Source organism: Lissotriton helveticus, chromosome 6 (assembly GCF_964261635.1).
Source record: "Lissotriton helveticus chromosome 6, aLisHel1.1, whole genome shotgun sequence".
NCBI classification, from domain to species: Eukaryota; Metazoa; Chordata; class Amphibia; order Caudata; family Salamandridae; genus Lissotriton; species Lissotriton helveticus.
The window spans coordinates 1,835,567,065-1,835,582,422 of NC_136067.1; the positions used below are offsets into that span (position 1 = coordinate 1,835,567,065).

The 15,358-nt window shown below is 48.6% G+C and overlaps 2 protein-coding genes across 2 annotated transcripts in view; one reads left to right on the plus strand and one right to left on the minus strand.

The window, feature by feature from the left end:
* INTS7 (integrator complex subunit 7) overlaps positions 1–10,376 on the minus strand; it is a 303,638-nt gene extending 293,262 nt beyond the window's left edge. The window contains exon 1 of the mRNA XM_078649744.1: positions 10,183–10,376. The gene's annotated coding sequence lies outside the window, so the exon portion shown is untranslated. The remainder of the gene's footprint in view (positions 1–10,182) is intronic.
* The window catches only part of DTL (denticleless E3 ubiquitin protein ligase adapter), an 84,907-nt gene that overhangs the window by 68,624 nt on the left and 925 nt on the right, over positions 1–15,358 (plus strand). The gene's annotated exons all lie outside the window — the stretch shown is intronic.

A 15,358-nucleotide genomic window follows, 5' to 3' on the forward strand; every position in this document is an offset into this window, starting at 1 on the left:
TCCTCCCATGGTGAAAGCTCTACAGTGGTGGATTCACCCGCAGAACCTTTTGCGAGGTTTGCCTTTCCTGCTTCCAGTTTCCCCGCATATCATAACAGATGCGTCCCTGGAAGGTTGGGTATGCGTTCCTCCAAGAACTCCGAATCAACGGACAGTGGTCCCCTTCCGACCGACAACTGCACATAAACCTTCTCGAGTTACGAGCAGTTTACCTGGCGCTTTGAGCATTCCTTCCTCGGATCAAAAATTCCCCAGTGCTTGTGAGGACAGACAATATCACAACAATGCACTATATAAACAAACAAGGGGGGGACCCGTTCTCTGATGTTATCTCATGAATCTCATGAATCTCAGAAAATCTGGAATTGGTTGCTTCTTCACAACATTTCCCTTTGTGCAGAATACGTCCCTGGAATGGACAATGTCCTCCCAGACTCACTGAGCAGACAGCGCTCTGTGTGCCACGAGTGGGAGTTGGATCAGCAGCTTCTCAGTCACATCTTCTCCCAATGGGGCCCGCCTCATCTGGACCTTTTCGTAACCAGACACAACGCCAAATGCCAACATTATGAAGCCGGCGTCCCCAGAAGGGGTCTCTAGGGAATGCATTTTCGATTGCATGGTTCAACGTCTTTGTGTACGCATTTACTCCATTTCCCCTGATTCCCAGGGTTCTCCGGAAGTTGGAGGCCGAACATTGTACCCTTATCTTGATAGCTTCAGCTTGGCCGCGCCAGCACTGGTTTACGGAGCTTCATCTCCTATCGCTGGAACCGCCGATCCCATTGAAGCCTTTCCCCAATCTCCTCACAATGAACCAAGGACAAGTCCAGCATCCGGATCCAGCATCTCTCAAATTATCGGCTTGGCTCCTGAGTTCAGAGAATTCCAGAACTTGGACATCCCACCAGATTGCAGAGCTGTTCTAGCCCGAGCTCGGGCTGGCAGTACCAACAAAACATATTCCCTGAAATGGAAAAGATTCTGCATGTGGTGCAAATCAAAGAAAGTACATCCTTTTTCTTCGTCGCCTGCACAGATTTTGCCTTACCTTCTACATTTGGCAAACGCAGGTCTTGCTCATGCTTCAATAAAAGTTCACCTGGCTGCCATATCTCGTTTCAGGCGTTCCTTGACTGGTGCTTCCCTCTGGTCCAGTAGACTCATAAAACAATTTCTTAAAGGGTTGTTCAGAACGTTCCCTCCGGTGAAGACTTACCGCCTGCCTGACAGCTGAACATTGTGCTTGCTCAATTAATGAAGCATCCCTTTGAGACGATGGACAAAGCTGATATCCAATATCTTTCCTGGAAAACGGCACTTCTACTGGAGATTACCTCTGCGAGACGAGTAAGCGAACTCCAAGCCTTCTCAATTCAAGACCCTTTCCTCCAATTCAAACACGAAAGAGTGATTCTAAGGACTAATCCTACATTTATTCCAAAGGTCCCATCTGACTTTCACCTTAATGAGCCTATAGTCCTGCGCTCGTTCTTCCCGAATCCACATTCTGCAGCAGAGAGGTCTCTCCACTCTCTTGATCTCAAACGCTGTCTTAAATTCTACATTCACAGAACACAGACATTTCGAAAATCTAACCAACTCTTCTTTGCTTTTAGCAGACCTAGAAAAGGTCTTCCCTTGATTAAGCAGAGCATTTCACGTTGGATCTCTGTGACTATTGCTTTCTGTCATCAGCAAGCAGGACATCCTCTGCATTCCAAGGTTCGTGCTCATTCCACTAGAGCAGTCTCAACCTCCATGGCGCTCTTTGCTGGAGTGCCCATTACTGACATCTGCAGAGCGGCGACATGGAAGACGCCGCATACGTTCACCAGGCACTACTGCTTGGATACTGAACTTATGAAAGATGCAGCAGTGGGACAAGCTGTGCTCCGTCATCTATTTCACTAGAGGTGAGCCTTCTCTTTCATCCCACCTTCCTACTGTCTACTTGCACATTTCTCTCTAATATTTCATATTGGTACCCTTTGCATTTAACAATTAATATGGTTCGAGGCATGTGGGCTGCTAAATTCATATCTTAGCATTAGATCGCCGCCTAGTGTTGGGTCCGGATGATCGCACATTGTTGTCCTGGAAGAGTCTTCGAAGTATCCTGAGATAGGTGGCTCCTCCCCTGGACTACAGTGCGCATGGGCATCGGCTCCATCCCCAGATTGTTTTTTTCCGCCATTGGGTTCGGATGTGGTCTCGACGTCTCTCTGTCGAAACCGAGAAACTATTTTTTAGCGGCCAAAAGGCCTCGTTTTTTGCGTCTGTATTGTCTGCGCACGGTCTCGAGTCTTCCGTCTCTTGGAGCCGGAATAAGCGGAGTCTTGTTTCGCTTTTCGAACTTTGAGGCTTTCTCATCGCGACTCGACTGCACAACTTTTCAGACATGGAGCGGAGCCCGTTTAAATACTGCCCGCTTTGTGGGTCCAAGTACCCACACATCGATCTACACCCCGTTTGTAACAAATGCCTTTCGCCTGACCACGACGACGGCAAGTGCAAGGCCTGTGCACAGTTCCGGTCTAAGAAGACTCTCAAGCTTCGGCGCGCGGTGCGCATGGAAGCTAGACAAGCGGCCCCGGATCCGGAAAACATCTTCGGCGACCAAGATGAAGAGGACCAGGGTCATCATCTTCAGATCTCCCCACCCGAGACGGAGGTCGAGGCGGATCCGGTAGACGACGACGGTGTCGTGGGTCAAGGCCTTGAATACGTCGACGAGGTAGGAGACGACGAAGAGATTTATGGGGCCGCGGCGGATAGCTCAGGGGACGAGCTCTGCCCCGAAGGTTTCGAGGATACCGACCGGGTCACGGGATCGCCTGTAGGCCTTACCCACGACCCCATGCCGCAAGCCACAGCCCCGCCTTCTGGCCCGGCCACGGACTTACTTGCTGAGCAGACTGTATCGAAACCGAAACCGAAAGCATCGGGATCGACTCCATCTAAAATGGCCGACCCGAAAACGAAACCGAAACTTAAGGACTCGAGCGTCCCTAAGATGGCTGCCGTGCCAGCGAAAAAGACTGTCCCCGCTAATCCATCGACTCCGTCGACCTCCGGTCCGCAGAAGTCGAAGAAGTCCGTCGATTCCGCTGCTGCTCATTCGAAATCGACGCCTGAGGAGGGGTCCTCTAAAAAAGATGGTCGGCACGGATCAGCATCGGCGCCGCCGTCCAAGCCCGCAAAGGCCGGCTCCACGGAGTCTACGCAAACGAAGACTGGCACGTCTGCGCACCGGTCCCAGGACTCGGGGTCGGTGTCAGCGGGTTCCGCGTCGAACGCCCACAAGGCCCACAAAGACGTCGGATCCGAAGGAAAGGTCAAAACATCCTCGTCGGCTCCAAAACCAACTGAGAGTGAGGCGTCCCTCGTCGCCGCATCACTACAGCGAATTAGGGAGAAGGCCTCTGCTCCGTCGGCTCCGATTTCGTCGCCGAAGGCACAAACAGACAATCCAGCGAAGCCTTCTGGTAAACTTCTCTTTGTTTTGCCGCCAAAGGAGGCGCCGAAAGCCTTTTCCACCAAATCGGCACCGAAGAAGACGGTTTCTTCAACGGCTGGCCCACTTCCACGTCGGGTTCTCGAATCAGAGGATGATTCAGAGCAGTTCATCGACGCAGACACCGGCAATTGACCCTCTATAAGAGGAAAATAACTTCAGAGTCAGTGGACTCATATGTCATCCCACTGAAAAAGAAAAGGGTGCCCCTTGATGCTTCAGGCCTCACAGAACCAATCCTGCCTCCTCCAAGACAGAGCCCTACTCCCTCACCAGAACACTCTGCGGGTGAGGGGTATGATGAGGATGAACAATACAATTTCCCTATCAATGAACCAGATGCACAACCGGATTCATATGATGACACTGGTGACCAGGGCACCCAAAATGTGGGGCAGGACCCGCAGCTTTTTAATGCACGTGCATCCCCCACTGAGGATTCAGCAGGTTTTCATGCGCTACTTGAGAGGGCAGCAGCCAATCATGATGTGGACATGCATGCTGACCCGATAGAAGAAGACTTCATTTTCGACACATTCTCAGTCTCTGAAAGGACAGTAAAAACGCTGCCTATGCTTAAGGGAGTCCTCAAGCATGCGGGGGATATCTTTAAGGAGCCTACCAGGGCACGAGTGGTCAATCCACGCATTGAGAAGAAGTACAGACCTGCACCTGCAGACCCCGCATACATTCGGGGACAGTTGCCACTGGACTCTCTTGTGGTCGCCAATGCCAGGAAACGTGCCAACTCCCAGGCAACGGGTGAAGCTCCTCCCCCGGATAAGGAGTCCAAAGTGCTAGAGGCAGGGGGCAAAAGAGTAGCTGCGCAGGCCGCACACTTTTGGCGCATTGCCAATACACAGGCACTCTTAGCACGTTACGATAGGGCGCATTACGACACCCTAGAACAGGTTATACAACACCTGCCTCCAAAGTTCCAAGAAGGCACCAAACTGCTTATTGAGGAAGGGAAGCTAATCTCAAACGCAGCCATCAAGTGTGCACTTGACGCCGCAGACACAGCTGCTAGGGCTATCAACACTAGCGTTATGCTGAGACGACAGGCGTGGCTCCGCATCTCGGGGTTTAAACCAGATATACAGACAACCATTCTCAATCAGCCAGTCAATCCTGATAGTCTGTTTGGTCCAGATGTTGACACCACCCTAGAAAAAATAAAAAAAGACACAGAAACTGCTAAGTCCATGGGGGCCCTCCAGTCGCAACAGTTTCGTGGCAACAATTTTCGTCGCTCAGGTGCACGTGGAGTCACCAGAGGACAAATGGGTCAACAGTCTCAGTTCTCAAAAGGTGGAGCACAATCCTCGTTCCAAAAGCAGAACAAGGGAGGTTACAGAAATAACAGCAACAGAGGTCGCGGCAGAGGAAACAACAGCTCCCGCTCCTCTACCCCAAGCAAACAGTGACTCTCCGTCACTGCCCCCCGACCACTTAACACCTGTCGGGGGAGACTGCAGCAGTTCCTGCCCGTCTGGAGAAACATCACCACAGACAGGTGGGTGCGACAACTAGTCCAGTATGGTTATTGCCTAGAGTTGAAATCCACTCCACCCAACATCCCGCCAAGGCAAAGGCCTATGTCCGCAGAGCACTTGCTCTTATTGCAGCAGGAAGTGGTGGTGATGCTGCAAAAAGGAGCAATCGAGCTCGTGTCGGTGAGAGAGGAAGGCACAGGGGTATACTCCCTGTACTTCCTTATTCCAAAGAAGGACGGATCTCTCAGACCCATTCTAGATCTACGCCCCCTCAACCTGTACATACTGTCAGAACATTTCCACATGCTCACACTGCAGCAGATTCTTCCCTTGCTAAACCAAGGGGACTTCTTAGCAACCTTAGATCTCAAGGATGCTTATTTCCACATTCCACTACACCCGTCCCACAGGAAATACCTCAGGTTCACTATTCAAGGCAAGCATTACCAGTTCAAGGTCTTACCCTTTGGAGTCACCACAGCCCCAAGGGTGTTTACCAAGTGTCTGGCGACGGTAGCAGCGCACCTCAGGAGGCAGAACATCCATGTCTACCCCTACCTCGACGACTGGCTCGTGCAAGCCAAGTCGGAACGACAGTGCGCCGCGGACATGTCAACTACAATTCACCTTCTTCACGATCTGGGTTTCTCGCTGAACTACCCAAAGTCGCATCTACAACCAGCACATGTCCGGCAGTTCCTAGGTGCGACGATCAACACCCTGACGGCCATGGCTCAGCCAAACCAGGTCAGGATAGACAGCATGCAGTCTCTGATCCAAAAGTTCAGACCACAACACTCGCTTCCGGCGAGAGTATTCATGCAGTTGATAGGCATGATGGCCTCCTGCATCTTCATAGTCCCTCACGCACGGTTACATATGCGCCCGCTCCAGGAGTGTTTAGCAAATCAGTGGACACAGGCTCAGGGGCAATTGACAGACCTAGTGTTGGTTACCAGTCGGGCATACGACTCTCTGCATTGGTGGACTCCACACAACCTTTGCAAGGGCCGACTGTTCCAAGAGCCTGTGCCGCAGATTATCCTGACAACGGACGCATCTCTCCAGGGATGGGGAGCTCATCTGCTCACTTACACAGTGCAGGGACTATGGACGACGCGGCAGCAAAAGATGCACATCAACTATCTAGAACTGATGGCAATCTTCATGGCGATCAAGTCCTTCATTGTACATCTGTGCAACAAGGTAGTGTTAGTCCGGACGGACAACATGACTGCGATGTACTACATTCAAAAGCAGGGAGGCACCCACTCGCCACAGCTGTCTCATCTGGCTCAGAGCATGTGGAAGTGGGCCATTCAGAGGAACATTTTCCTCATGGCAGAACACCTCCCAGGGAAGGACAACCAGATGGCGGATCTGCTCAGCAGGTTCAGCCATCAAATGCACGAGTGGGAGATACACCCATCTGTCCTCCACCCGTACTTCCAGCAGTGGGGTCATCCGGAGATGGGCCTGTTTGCCACAAAAGAAAACGCAAAATGCCAACACTTTGCCGCCAGGTTCCCTCACCCACAGTCGCAGGGGAATGCGATATGGATGAACTGGTCAGGCAAATTTGCGTACGCTTTTCCGCCAGCCCCTCTGATACCGCTGGTCGCAAGAAAGCTAAGGCAACACGCGATGACTCTCATCCTAGTTGCTCCAACGTGGGCGCGCCAGGCTTGGTACACCACGTTCCTCGAACTCTCAGTGGTGCCGCATCAAAGACTGCGCCTCATGCCCAGTCTTTTGACGCAGAACCATGGAGAAATTCAGCATCCAGATCCGCAACAGCTCAACCTGGCGATCTGGCTCCTGAAGTCCTAGAGTTTGGATACCTTAACCTACCTCCAGAATGCATGAACATCATCAAGGAGGCAAGGAAGCCAACTACCAGAGCATGCTATGCTGCGAAATGGAAGCGTTTTGTCATTTACTGTACAGCCAATGACATCAACCCGCTAGATGCATCTATCCCCAACATCATTTGCTATCTGTTGCATCTTTACAAGTGCAATCTAGCGTACACTTCCATTCGGATACATCTATCCGCCATAGCGGCTTATCTTCAAAACAGGCAGCACCTCTCTGTCTTCAGAGTGCCCGCCATTAAAGCCTTCCTTGAAGGTCTGAAACGAGTCATTCCCCCAAGAACACCGCCAGCTCCGGTGTGGAACCTCAATGTCGTTCTCACCAGACTAATGGGACCGCCATTTGAGCCACTGCACTCGTGTGAACTCCAGTTCCTTACGTGGAAAGTGGCTTTCCTGGTAGCTATTACGTCTCTGAGGCGTGTCAGTGAGCTGCAAGCGCTCACAATCCAAGAGCCATTCATTCAGATTCATCCAAATAGGGTAGTGCTACGCACTAACCCCAAATTCCTTCCGAAGGTGGTGTCACAGTTTCATCTAAACCAAACTATTGACTTGCCAGCATTCTTTCAAAACCCGCAAACGGTGGCAGAAAGAATGCTCCATACCTTAGACGTACGGAGGGCGTTGATGTACTACATAGACAGAACACAACCCTTTAGAAAGACAAAACAACTTTTTGTTGCCTTCGCACCACAACACAAAGGCAACCCTATTTCCAAAGCAGGGATAGCCAGATGGATTGTTAAGTGCATCCAGATATGTTATCAAAAGGCCAAGCGCACTTTAACAATACCCCCAAGGGCGCACTCCACACGCAAACTGGGGGCATCCATGGCTTTCCTAGGGAACATTCCTTTAGAGGATATTTGCAGAGCAGCCACGTGGGTTACACCACACACCTTTACAAAACACTACTGTGTTGATGTGCATTCCAAGCAGCAAGCTGCTGTAGGACAGGCTGTTCTCAAAACACTTTTTCAGGTTTCTGCAGCTGGCACGGGCGACCGCCGCTAATGGAGGGACTGCTATGTATTCTATGCTAAGATATGAATTTAGCAGCCCACATGCCTCGAACTGAATATGCTACTTACCAGTATGCATCTGTTCTTGGCATGTAGGGCTGCTAACATTGATATCGCCCGCCCTCCTCCCCGGTGCCTGTCGCAGCTGCAGATATACTATTGTATTTATTCATTAGCATGGACATCCTTTACACTTTTCACTCCATCTCCTGCCACAATGGCGAAAAACAATCTGGGGATGGAGCCGATGCCCATGCGCACTGTAGTCCAGGGGAGGAGCCACCTATCTCAGGATACTTCGAAGACTCTTCCAGGACAACAATGTGCAATCATCCGGACCCAACACTAGGCGGCGATCTAATGCTAAGATATGAATGTTAGCAGCCCTACATGCCAAGAACAGATGCATACTGGTAAGTAGCATATTCATTATTATCTAGTGAGATTTGATGTTGTACCATTCGAAATGTGCTTGTTATTGCTCGCTACTCTGATTCAGGCATGTGAATCTATGAAAGATACCCCTAATACTGGCTAAGGAAAGCGTTACTTACCTGTAACTACAGTTATCCAGTATTGGTATCTTTCATAGATTCACATGCAACCAACCCGCCTCCCCTGGAAGGGCTCACCTTAGGTCTCTCAGTAATATGCTACTTAGCACTGTGCTTACGAAAATCTGAGGGACTAGAACTCCTTCCAGGAAGGTTCCAGAGGGTGGTGATAGCTGATTGGCTCTTGGCCAAAGTTTGGGCCTTTTCACAAAAGGACATGGATATGTTACTAATGAGAGGCCTCTGGCCCATTCCTATGTATATATGTCTATGTGACATTACTTTATTTATGTATCGGGGACTCCCATCCAAACTACAGGGATGTCGTCTGGATGGGATTCAGGCATGTGAATCTATGAAAGATACCAATACTGGATAACTGCAGTTACAGGTAAGTAGCTCATTCCATCCTGCTAGTCACTGAGAAACAGCTGCTGATACCACTAGACTAGACTAATCTCTTAGTTCTCCCTTGATCATGCTAGTAACGGGTTCCTTGCCCACTATTTAATTGGATACCCATAGTTTGTAATTTACTGCTTTTCCTGCGCTAACGCCCTATTATAATATTTCCCTGCCGATTGGGAATATACCTTTGTGAGAGCTCGTTAGCATTGAAAATTGATGACCAATTTTCTCGCAAGTTAACTTGAAACTTTAAAACAGTTTTACTTGCAAATTGTTTCACGACTTCAAAGGGGAGCCCAAGTCACAAATTTTCCATCAACATCCACATGTGCAGAACTTTGTGACCTACAGGTATTAGTTGTAGTGTTTGTGAAGAATACGTGAAGCATCTTAGCAAACCTTTACCAAAATGCTCAGTTCCCTTATGTAGGAGTCTGTAATGAAGGAATAAGAATTAATCTGAACTAATTTGTATCATATGACTAGACACACATTTCTATATTTTTTTTTTGTAGACACAACTCACAAAAGTTGCTCCCGAGCAACACATGTTAGGCAAGAAGCTCTTGTAAAAACAGGGGGTCTGGTTTCAGGGAAAGTGTGTTCAAAATAAGTCTTACAAAGATTGGCAGTCTCTCAAGGTCCATTTTAAGCTCTCTATCGTGATTTATCCTCTATCCCAGGCTTGTAACGATGAACATTAATAGGCTAGCCGAGCAATGCATCCAAGCATTGTAATTGTTAGAGAGTAGTTCAGAGTTGAAAGGTAGTGACTTGAACCTTAAGTCATGAAGTATTAAGTCCCATGTCCTTAATATTTAATACCTTCCGATACTTCAGCTCCCATGAAAGCCTGTGTATAAACTTATATTTACTTCTAAAACATTGAAGATGTAGCAGCTGTCGCTAATGTAAACAATGCTGCCCATGTGATATAATTTTCTGAAATGATGCCTGTGTAGGTTCATCTTCCTATGCAATATCTTTTTTGCTCCTTGCAGATTTTTCCCATGCTCATTATCTTTGCTTTTTCAAGGTTTTTGCTTCCAGTTCCATTGCAGGGGTATGTTTCTTTTGGCTTGGCTTTATCTAAACCATTACATCTGTGCTGAGAATATAACATTTGCTAGCATTCGCGCCAAGAATATTCAATTCTATTAAGGACATGGAGGTGAGGATTATGCTTCTCTTTCTTTTACTGCAAAACACAGCAGCCAATAAAAAACGTTTTACCATAAACTACATTTCCCATGAAACCCTGCTCACAACCACCACACATAGCCCAGCAGTCCTTATAAGCTTAGTTACCATCATCTTAAGAGCCTCTTTCTTTACTCCAAACAGTCCAACTCAAACTGCGACAGGAAGCAACAGCGTCCGTAGGGCCAACTGCAGCAGCCATTCTCAAAATAGTCGAAACAGCTCATCCATCAACTAGGGGCACGAAGTGCCAACACCAGTATGAAAACTCGAACAGGATCACACTGACTTCTGATCCGAACCTGGAAAGAAAATTAGACCCGTTATATCCATATAACACAAACTACATACGGGTGGGCAAACATCAAAGGAAGAACAATGAAATCATGACAATCAATTAATGACTGATAATACTGGTCAGGATAATCCTTACCTCCGTGTCCTTAATAGGATTGAAAATTCTTGGTGTGAATGTTTGCAAATTTTATATTCTATTTCAGGACCAGAGGGTCCGATCATACTAGTTTAATGCTTATCGAAAACCACAGAAGTAATCGAGGCTACGGGTTTATAATAAAACTATTTAAAAGTAGACTCTGAAGACCAGTGAGCCGCTCTCATGATATCCTGACTGGTGGAACCCAACTTAAGACTTAGAAGCCATAGCCCCCGCACAAAATGAGCCCCAAATACTTTAGTGTCAATACCAGCTTCTGACATGATTAATTGGAGCCATTTAGCAATTGTGGCAGACAATACCAGTTTGAACGGCTTCTGTAAAGCGATCAGCAATTGTGTAGAGCCATCGGGTCATAATGTACGAGTACATTCTTAAGCTTTTAAGCATTTAACCACACATCATTATTGGGAAATACATTATACTCAATACAGCAATAAAGTTTTTGTTCTGCCAGTAATGGTAAAGGAAACCCCTTCTGGAGTAAATACTCTACCTGTTAAATCCAGAACCCTCACATCAGAACTTCTTCTACAGGAGGATAAGCATAAGAGCATAGCCAACTTAGCCGACAACTGTTTTCTAGATAGATGAGCATTATCTATCAAAAAGAGCCATAGCAAAGGATACATCACATAGGAAAGAATACTTAGCTTTAGGAGGATTTGCCACCCTGATACCTTTAAAAAGTTTAGAAATGATAGACTAGGGTGCATTCCTACTGGTTTACCATCCACCTGTGAATGCCCTGCTGAAATCACAGACAAAAATTATTCGCAGACCTGTAAGACAAACCATTGGAAGCATTTTGAGACAAGAAATTTACAATGTGGGATAATTATGCCACCACGGGATCCAGGTGCCGTTCAGGCACCAACCCATCCAGCATTGCCATGCTGAAGAATACCTCTTCCTAGTGGATGGGGTGCAGGCTAATAATGAAACTAGGGGCTTTGCTTCCGCTAATAAATGTTAATGTTTTTTAAATGAATTTCTCTTCCTCTTGATAAAAGTGAGGCATGCATTTTAATCACTCACCGCCCACCCACCAGGATCAAATTAAAGGTCCACACCTTTGCTTAATAAGGGCATGTACATCATCTTCTGCTACAAGATGCACCTTAAGAGCATGTCTTGGTCTATCTTTAAGAAGGACTTGCAGGTAGCTGCTGTGGAGTGTCGTAAGATGGGCTTCTTTGAATGGTGTCATTTAGGAAGACTGTCTTTAGGGGTTTTCACTGTGATAGATGTGCTTTTGGGGTGTCTTTGTGGGAGATTTAATTTTGTAATTTGGATATTGTTGCCCACAACATGCAGCTCCTAATTTTTTAACGGAAAGGGCCAAAGCCCGATGTATACCTCAGAAAATCACTAGCTTGCATTATCCACGGTCTATGCCAGTGTTCGCAAATACCAGTACCGATGCTACCTGCTAACCATCATACTCTAACACGTGATAATTTGGAATATTCCATGTTGCCCAAAGCTGTAAAAAGAACCTGGGTGCACTAGTAAAGTTATATATTTTTTAATATATATTTATTAAACATCTCGTTAATGTTCATTTTTAGGTCGAGCTGGAGAAAGCATGCGAAGCATGCTGGAGTCCAGCTCGACAACTATAGCCGCCCGTCTCCTGGGAATCTGAGACCGGGGTCGGGCACGAGCGTCGACTTCACCTCGTGGGCGCGCACTCCCAGCCCTGCGACGTGCACATCCCCTGCCTCAGATTCCTTGAACACACACATACAAACATGCACAGGCAGGCAGGCAAGCAGACAGACACACTCTTCCTGGGAACTCATTGCCCAACACACCCGGAACCCACGGTCACCTTTCACCGAGGCAGAGCGGCGCTTCCACTTACAATCCCTACCGGTGAACAGACCCGTCACGACAGTCTTGCCTTCTCCGGGCCTACCCACGAGCACCGCGAAGAGGCTGACAGGAGGACCCTCCACCCCCCACACCCTGGAAACTACCAGAGAGCCCCATGCCTCCCCCCGAGTCCAGCTCCAGGACCTGACCGATTGTCCCCACTGCCGTCCCGGCCCCCACACTTACCTCGGTGCCCTCGGCGGACCCTCGGCTCCGTCCTCCCCGAAGGCAGCTCCGCCCGGACACGGGTGAAAGGACGAGAGGGCTGCGAGCTCCGTCACAGGCTCACTGCGGCTGCACACACTGACAGCTCCCGCAGGCCGGCATGAGCTAAAGAAGGGACTGCGGAAGTATAACAGGGCACGGACGCTCACTACGCCTGCGCACAGACAGGTTGACACCGTGAGCCAGACAGGGCGCGCTCGCTGCGCCTGCGCACAGCAACAGTGCCTCTGCCCTGCATGAGCTAAAGAATGGACTGAGGAAGTATAACAGGGCACGTACGTCAGGCAGGGAACGCACACTATGCTTGCGCACAGACAGGTTGACATCGTGAGCCAGGCAGGGCGCGCTCGCTGCGCCTGCGCACAGCAACAGTGCCTCTGCCCGGCATGAGCTAAAGAAGGGACTGAGGAAGCAGAGCAGACAGTAGAGCCAGTGAAGAGGGGGGTGCTAAACATCGAGAGAGGACTGGTTCACGCGCCCGACTACAATTGCGCACCTTACCTTGGTCATTACTTTCACTGTCCCTTCCCCGATCAGTAGCAGTACTTGAGCCTTTATCTATCAACATTTAGCGCAGCACCCTGGCATTCAGCTTGTCTTAGTCAGTTCTGCTGTGCCTCTGAAAACCTGTTTGTGCCTTGTGGGTATTGAGTAATTTGCATGTTTCCCCTGCCTGCCGCTGTCATCTTAAGCTCCGGTGTATCATGATTCAGACAGCATAGCCTGGGCCTCCTGCTAGCTCTGTCGTCTCGCCTCCTCTGGGCGCTCTCCATTGTGTTTCATGGCTGAAGAGACCTGTGGAAGTGTCTTCAAGATCCCGGGCTGTGAACACAGGCCGATGCCGCCGTTATATGCCTGGGGCGCCGTACGGACGGGGTGATGTATTCAGGCAGCCTGCAGGTTAGGTTTCTCATTTCAGTACCGTACCATGAACCCTTCCAGAGCAACGTGGCCCTGACATCAGTGCCAATACCAAAGGAGATGATGGACGCACAAGCTGAGACGACTGTTCTACAATAGTGCTGTAGTTCTGCATGAAAGTATGAAACTAGTGTATCTTTGATGAGGGAAACTCGCATGCAAGTACGTACCATTAAGGTAACTGCAGGCAAGTAATCTGTAGTGTGTGAATTGTACGTAATTTGCTTTCATGCACTTATGTGAAATTTTGGGAGAATTGCATGAAATTGAATACGTTACGTTTAATTATGTGAAATTCTGAATTTTAGTGGTAAATGCATCCTCGTGTCAATTTAGGACGCAATGATGCTTTACACGCAAACAAATACTGCCAGAATTACTGTCAACCACACCTGCTTGCATTCTGGTTCCTTTGCGTTACTTCTCCACTCCCATGCTACATATAATTTTCCCAAGAAAGGGGTGTTATTACGTGACATGACCTAATGGCATAATTTCTGAAACTTTGTGCAGTACCCATGACGTGAAATTCTTGGAATTACACGAATTCATCCAGAGTAATTGACATTTCACCTAGGCCTAGTTACCTGTAGAAAACTATAACCCGTTGGTTGTTTTCATAAGGCACCGGGTTTTACTCTGTGTCTTCTCATTTTGCGAGCTTGTTTAATACCGCTGGCCGCCAACATGCGTGTGACACGGTACGTGCATGTAGGAGCCGGGTGGCTCACTCCAGTAAATCTATATGGAAGGCGTGCCACGTGTTTCCTCACGGCTCTTGCTGTGTAGTCTGTGGCAGGATGGGGTGCCAGAGAGGGAGTGTAGTGTGCGTCGTGCACGAGTATCTCTAACTGTGCAAGAGTAGCTACACTATAGCACCCTCTTGAAGTGTCTGTGTCGGCAGGAGGAAGGTCAGTGCCCTGACCAGACACGCCAGGACACAGGGAAGCCTGAGTCGACCAGTGGTGAAACTAGGGTGCTTTGCCCCCCAATTCAAACATGGAAAATGAGCCCTTGTTCGCTGTTCCCAAGATGAGTAGCAAAAGCATTTCTAATCAGGGCACAGGCGGCCCTGAACAGACCCGGCCTCGGTGCCACTGCACCTGCTGCACCTTTGCTACCTACGCCCATGGAACCCAGGAAGAAGACGTAACCGCGGGAGAACTAAGTTGGAGAGACCTCCGGGTCCCCAAATAGACCTTGCAAGAGGGCCCCCCTGCAGTTATCCCTGGTCCCTAGAAAGAGCTCATGCATTCCCGTTTCTCTCGGAGCTCCCTTAGCAGGTTTCCAGGCACTGTGCGTCAGGGCAGAGTTTACTGGGGCTGCCTTTAGCACTTAGAATATGTCTAAATAAAAGAAAGCATTTCCATTTAGTGAAGCCTCTCATCTGCGGAACCTGCAGCTCTATGCATGATTTAACAAGCCTTGCGCCGTGCCAGAGTGTTTAAAATTGATGCCCCCCCCCCCTTCAGGTTAGAATACTTGATTTTTATCTTGCATGGAAAGTCATCCATGCATCTTTCCATAATCCAGTCTTCTATCCAGTTTAAAAAAGGAGTTTTCTGCAATTGTACTTTAATTTGATATTTATGCACACAATTCCCTTAGCCTCCCTAACGTTTCCACCACACACCTTTTCAACCTCCAACTCTGTATAGAATGAAAATGTCTAAATCTCTATCCTGGACTGGAATCAGCAGTACTTTGTTTGGGATCCGATCCCAGAAGTGTAACCTTGTAACAGAAAGTGGTTATTGGTCGACTTCCATTTATAGAGGCTTGTGGAGGGTGATAGGGTCAGGA